The sequence below is a fragment of the Castor canadensis genome, chromosome 14, assembly GCF_047511655.1.
Source record: "Castor canadensis chromosome 14, mCasCan1.hap1v2, whole genome shotgun sequence".
Taxonomy (NCBI): Eukaryota; Metazoa; Chordata; class Mammalia; order Rodentia; family Castoridae; genus Castor; species Castor canadensis.
The window spans coordinates 77,557,385-77,564,338 of NC_133399.1; the positions used below are offsets into that span (position 1 = coordinate 77,557,385).

The 6,954-nt window shown below is 40.7% G+C and overlaps 1 protein-coding gene across 14 annotated transcripts in view; it reads left to right on the forward strand.

Annotated features, from left to right (window-relative positions):
- Sorbs2 (sorbin and SH3 domain containing 2) overlaps positions 1-6,954 on the forward strand; it is a 326,863-nt gene that overhangs the window by 190,737 nt on the left and 129,172 nt on the right. Inside the window, exon 3 of one of the 14 annotated variants that reach the window (XM_074054815.1) lies at positions 1,888-1,943. The exons of the other annotated variants lie outside the window; for them this stretch is intronic. The gene's annotated coding sequence lies outside the window, so the exon portion shown is untranslated. The remainder of the gene's footprint in view (positions 1-1,887; positions 1,944-6,954) is intronic. 14 annotated transcript variants of the gene reach the window in all.

Consider the following 6,954-nt stretch of genomic DNA (forward strand, 5'->3'; position numbering starts at 1 on the left):
CAATGGGCCACTTTTTTGTCAGTGGTAGCAGAGTAGGTTTGAGCAGGGATTGGGGAGCCAGGCTGCTTGTGTGGGCTCCCTATCCCACCACTGAAACTTGGGTAACTTGGCATATGGCCATCCATAAATGGAAAAAACAGCAGGCACCACCTTGTCTGTTATTGCAAGGATAACCTGGTTTAATATAAGAGCTTGGAAAAGAACTTACCACATAGTAATCACCATAAGTGTTGGCTGCATGAATACGGTAATTGTGTTGCTGGGAACTCAACAACATTAGGATTATATTATAGTGTTAAATTTTAAACATTTTCCAGGCTATTTGTTAATTGAAACTGTTAAGTGAGATGAGCTGCATCAAGGCACATGTGTAGAATTTTAGTTGTCTGCTAGTAAACTACTTATTTTGATTCATTATATGCTAAAGGGAAAAAATTATACATACTTACACAGGCACACAGTGAAATATTTCAGTTATATAGTCCAGAGATGGCAATCTAACAAAAGTTTAACATTGAAGCAAGCACATTTTTAGTGAGACTGTGATCTGATCATTATAACCAGATAGTTTAAACAGAAGGAAGGCAAGAAAGGATTTGGGGAGAAGGTTCATACACATGTGTGTCTATATACTTTGACCTTTCTCCTTATTGTCAGAATAGTTCTACTCAGGAAAAAACACCTTCTTCCCAAATTTAGAGTATGTAAATTTGTAAATTTACAATTTAATACTATCTGCAAATAGTATTCTGCCCAGAAGGGAAAAAATACTGTACCATGATTCATTTGAAACAAGTCTCTGAGGATGTCAAAATGGAATTTTTATTGCTACTAGAGGATTGATTTGTCTACAAAACATGCATTGCTTTTCACTCTTAAATCAGAATCATCCTTTAAAACAGGCTGATAAAGACAGGACCCCTGACAAATTCCCTCAGCTTCCCAAACAGCTGTTCCACATCCCATGGCCCTCATCTCCTACCTGGTCTCAAGTTCCTACCATAGGAATCAATCCTACATTTAGAACTTGTTTAACATACCTTAGAATTTACCTGAGAGAAGCAGGTGTACTCAGCTTCAGTTAGAACATTTTAGAACCTAAAGTGTTCAAGTAAGCAATGGCTCCTCTATAGGTTGATTTTTCTATGACTGAAATGAGTCTGGGCAACAGAAATTCTAATGGTAGAGAAAGGAAGAGAGCTGGCTTAATGATCAAGGAAAGATGTTTTGATGAGGGGAACATAAAGATGCTTCTATGCACAATAAAGTAGCTTTAAGCAGAGGGAAGGCATGGTAGCAGCCAGTGGGAGTACAGTGAGACCCTTTATAATATAAGAAATGACTTGCTTCTCTCTTCTTATGCTGTGTATCTTTCTCTTCTCCTGTCCCACTCCACACAGATTTGGAAAAGACTAGAAGAGCAAAGAAGGGCTGGGAATGGCAGATGGAGTACATTAACACCATGATCTTTGCTACACTGCATGGTTCCATTCTATTAAAATGCTGATTGGTGGTCAAATTGGATCATTGTTCAGGGAATTTCTTATTAAATAATGACTAAGAAGAAAGAAAATGAATCAATAAAACATGTCAGAGGCTACTAAAGTCACAGTCGTTTATTCCCATCTAACATGGCCCTGGGTGAAAAAGCCCTAATTTATCCACTTCCATATAATTACTAAATGATAACTAACTGTGATATAACAAATTAAAAATAGTAAGAAGTGTTTACACGATTTCCTTTTCATGTTTTTTTTTTCTGGAAAGTAAAAACCATATAATGGTAAAATTAAGTTTTTCTCAGTTTGATCTCACTGCTGTTTTGCTGGGTTTTGCGATTGTGGAGCAGATTCCACCCACGTATTTACTGTAATATTTCTCTTCTAGAGGCAGAATAGGACAGACTCATATACCATTCTGATCTGGGTGCATTTCTTCAGAAGGTATGCTGTCTTCATGGGGAACCACAACTGCCTGGGTTTGCGGCTGACAAGGCCAGGAAAACTGAATGCATGTACTTTACCAAAAAGATCTCTCAGTGAAGTTAAGATAGACTAGATGGTGAGCACCAAAGAATTATGAGTGCACCCTGACCTCTTCTTGACATTCCTTTTTCTGGTATTCCCAGCAGAATTTCTGTCCTGAGATTCTGCATAGATACCCTGGATTTAAACTGATTGATTTAAAAGAAGCCCAGGGGGACATCAGAGCAGAGGAGGAGGCAAGGGAAAAAAAAAATGCAAGGCTATCAATATAACTTGCTTTTTGCTCTTTTTCTCAGAGTGATTATTTTAGAATTTTTTACTCTACCTTATCTCCTGATATCTATTTATTTATTTTGATTTGATTTGATTTGATTTTTTCTGGGGACAGAACCCAGGACCTCACACATGTTAGGCAAACATTCTGCCACTGAGCCACATCCCCAGAATACACAATGGAATATCTTGTATGGGTCTTAGGAACATGGGAGGAAACAGCAGCTGAACCCATCCTTGTCCTAAAATGCCTTCCTTCTATCAGCTTTTCAGAGTCTGCCATCGTCATGTAGTCTCTACTTATTAGAGAGAATGGCTCTTGCTCATTGTGTCTTCACAGGGAACAGGGATTACACTTTTCAACACACACACACAAAGCAGGCACCAGTACTTTGAAGCCCCTCCATGTCATGTCTGTTGAGTTTTCCTGGCTCTCCATCCCATTTGGGCTCCAGAGAAGGAGAGGACAAAAAGACCCCTGCTCTCTCTGAATGTCATTGTCTACTGCTCAGTTAGTTAGATTGGCAGGTCTGCTTCCTGCTGACTCCTGGGCTTCTTGCACTCTTTTTCTGACTCACCCTATCCAACTGTTGTCTGGAGTTTACTCCACTGTATGTTGCTCATCTAATTCACCACAGAAGAATCTACCTAAACCTATCTTTCCCCTGCCCCCAGCAAATTTCCCTGATTTTCTTACCCCTTCAGGTCAAATTGGCTCGGTCTTCAAATTGCAAAAGAAGAGAAGTCAAGGGACAACATTTTAGCCACTGTGTTAGTTTTCTAGGAATTAAAAAAGCTTACAACAAACAAATGGCTTGAAACAAAAGAAATACATTGTCTCTCCATTTTGAAGTTTAGAACTGTGAAATAAAGGTGCTGTCAGGACAATTTGCCCCTCAAGACTGTAGGGGAAAATCCTGCCATGCATTTCCCAACCTTCTTGTGATTACCAGCAATCCTTGGCATCCAATGGCAATCCCTACAGTCTCTGTCTCTATTGTCACATGACGTCCTACTTCCTATGTGTCTTTCTCCAAATCTCTCTTTATAAGAACCACGTTCTTTGGATTCAGAGCCTGCCCTACATTTTTTTGGGAGATACAACTCACCGCACAGCAGTCACTGTTAGACATGGGGTCATCTCCAAATGGAAAACTCAGAGTCTACTGCAAGCCCCCAAACAGCACTCATCTTTTTCCACATCCATAGAACTGACCAGCTTTGCAGGAGGCAAGGAAGGGTGTGACCTAAACTCTGGCAAGACTGGTCCATCTGGTCCAAGGTCTCCCTGAGTGCAGCAGGCACACAGAGGTCTAATCACCCCTCACTAGCACCAAGCACTTATCAACATAAGCTCTCAACTTACTTTTTCTGAAGTATTATGGTCCTTATAATCACTTTCTAAACTTTCTTTTGGTCATACTTCAATGCCCTCTTATTCTCACACTATATTGAGATAATCTTCCAAGAGGATGAGTTTTCCTGCAGCTTGTGTACCCCTTGATTGTTCTGACTATAGAGAGCTACAGAATTCCCTGGAGTTATTTACACCTAAGCAAACAGTTTAAAAGGTCACCAGTCCCATTGAACTTTCTATTTTCTACTGAAATATTACTTTCAAAAATAAAAGTTTGACTTCCTCAACTGAAAGTCAACATTTACATGTATATGTTTTTCAAAAAAGGTCAGATATTGGGGCACAGATATCATATTGCAGAATTTATTATCCACAATCTACAATAATAATCTGTGTGATATTTTTAGTCTTCCATCTGCACCTAGATTTTTTTTCTTTTATTATTCACTTATTCACATGTGCGTACATTGTTTGGGTCATTTCTCCCCCCTGTTCCCCTCCCTGATCCTCTCCTCCCCTCCCCCCACCTCAGTTCCAGGCAAGTCCTGTTCTGCCCTTATCACTAATTTTGTTGAAGAAAAAACACAAGCATAATAAGGAAGACAAGCATTTTTGCTAGTTGAGTTAAGGATAGCTATACAGAAATATTCCTAGCATTGCTTTCGTGTACACATGTGTTACAACCCATGTTGATTCATCTCTAATTGATCTTTACACTGGTTACTGATCCCCTTCTCATGATAACCTCTGTTGCTTTATGGTTTCTATATTAGTTCCTCTAGAGTGGGGAAATCAAATGCTTTCATGTTTTGGGTTTTCTACCTATTCCTATATCTCCTGTATGTGCTCTCTCCTTATCATGTGATCCAAGTCCAACCACATTGTTGCCTTTGCCCTAGATCTAAAGTCCGCATATGAGGGAGAACGTACGATTTTTGGTCTTCTGAGCCTGGCTGATCTCGCTCAGAATGATGTTCTCCAGTTCTATCCTTTTACCTGCAAATGATAAGATTTCATTCTTCTTCATGGCTGAGTAAAATTCCACTGTGTACAAGTACCACATTTTCTTTATCCACTCATCAATAGTGGGGCATCTTGGTTGTTTCCATAACTTGGTTATTGTGAATAGTGCTGCAATAAACATGGGTCTGCACCTACATTTTATTATATATTTATTGAGAGACACACAGAGAGAAAAAGAGAGAATGAGAGAGAAGAGAAAAAGAGAATCCACTTTCTAAAAGTCAGTCCTTGGTTATCACATCAGATCTTGTGTAATGATAAAGGGAATCTTGCTGAAAAATAACTACCAAGAGGCTTAATTAGGTATAACACTGCAAAGACATTTTATAAATATTTTGGTAGGTAGCTATAAGAGAAACATGATTTGTGAGGTGGTATTGTGCCTTTTGCTATGTTCAAAACCAGCTGAAATTCCTCATTTGCATTAGGCATGTGAGCAGTTTTCCTTTTGCAAAAATGTTCTATTCTGAGTTCCAGCTCCTCCTATTTTAGGTGGGCAGGATTACAGTCAGCATGAGACTGTGTACTCAAGTGAGCTCTGTATATCATTGATGAAAGAAAGGATTTAAATTAACCAATTCAACTTTTTAAAAAACCTGTTTAAACCATTAAAAAAGCATGGCAGTGGGGCACAAATGGATCACATTATAATCATAGCTACTTGTGAGCCTGAAATCTAGAGGATTGTGGTCCAAAACCATTCTGGGCAAAAAACTTGTGAGACCCCCATCTCAAACAATAGCTGAGCACAGTGGCACACACCTGTCATCTGAAATTACATGGGAGGCTGAGATCAGGAGGATCATGATTCCAGACCAGCCCAGTCTAAAAAAATCACAAGACCCCATCTCAAGAGAAAAAAGCTGAGCATAGCGGTCACGCCTGTCATCCTACGGATGGAAGGAAGCATAAAATAGGAAGACTGTGGTCCAAGGTTGCCTGGGCAAAAAGTGAGACCTTGTCCCAAAAATAACCAAGGACTGGAGTTGTGGCTCAAGTGGTTGAGTGCCTACCTAGCAAGTGTGAAGCCCTGAATTCAAACTCCAGTGCCATCAAAAAAAGAAAAAAGGACCAGGTGTCAGTGGCTCATGCCTGTAATCCTAGCTACTCAGGAGGCAAAGATCAGGAGGATCGAGTTTCCAAGCCAGCCTAAGCAAAGAATTCATGAGACCCTATCTTGAAAAACCCTTCAGAAAGACAGGGCTGGTGGAGTGGCTCAAGGTGAAGGCCCCGAGTTAAAGTGCCAGTACCACACACACTTCGGTCATAAGAAAAACCTACATACAACAAGTAGCAGAAGTCATTTACTCCTTACTAGAAGAAAAGTACCCTATTGGTGGTCTCCATAGCAATGGTCAATAAATACATATTAATTAACATATCATTTTATCAGTAACAGTGGAATTTGGATAGAACATCCCTCTGCAGCTAGGTCAGGTAAAACCTCTTTCCAGCTTATATCTGCATACCTGACAATAGGTAGACCATGTGCCTGGGTGCCCAGCTCCAAAGGTAGAGCTGCATTTAAAGACTGGGTCTGGCCAAGTCTTTGATTCCTGGGGCAGGGTGAGAGTTAAGCTATTCTTATTTCCCACCTCGAAATGGCCCAATGTAAACTGACTGCTGCAACTTGGGTCCCCTCCCAAGGCCTGCAGCAGCTCATATGACCATCTCTTCTTGGAGGAATTAAAAAGACAGTTGCTCACGGTCTTGTCAGCAACAGAAATGCTGGTTCATCTGTCTCCTATAACAATTCATTAGATACAAATGCTACTTTTATTTTGAAAATTCCTAAGTGCTGAAACATAGGACAGTAAATTTTCTCATTTGTCCTGATAATGTCAGTGTTAGTCAGGTTGTTATCACTGTGACAAAATACCTGATGTAATCAACTGACAAAGAAGAAAGATTGGTTTTGGCTCACAATTTCTGAGGTTTCGGTCCGTGGTTATTTGGTCCTCCTGCCTTTGGGCTTATGCTGAGGCATAAAGGAAGACCGGTCAGCTCATGCAGGCCAAGAGCAGACTGAGAGAGCGAAAGAGAAGAAGAAAGGGAGAGAGAAGGGAAGGGGCCGGGCATCCTGCTGTCTCCTTTAAGGCCGTGCTTTCAATGATGTAACTTCCTTCCACCATCTCTCAGCAGCAGCACGAGCTGCACCCGAGCCTTCATCATGTGGGCCTTTGGAGACATTGCAGACCCAAATGATAGCACTGACTCTGTGAGTGGGGGAGGGCATGTTTCATCTAAGTGGAAGAGAAGGTGTCCTGCCCCTAACGACGTGGTGTGACAGTGGTAGGGCCAGATCCACACAGTCAA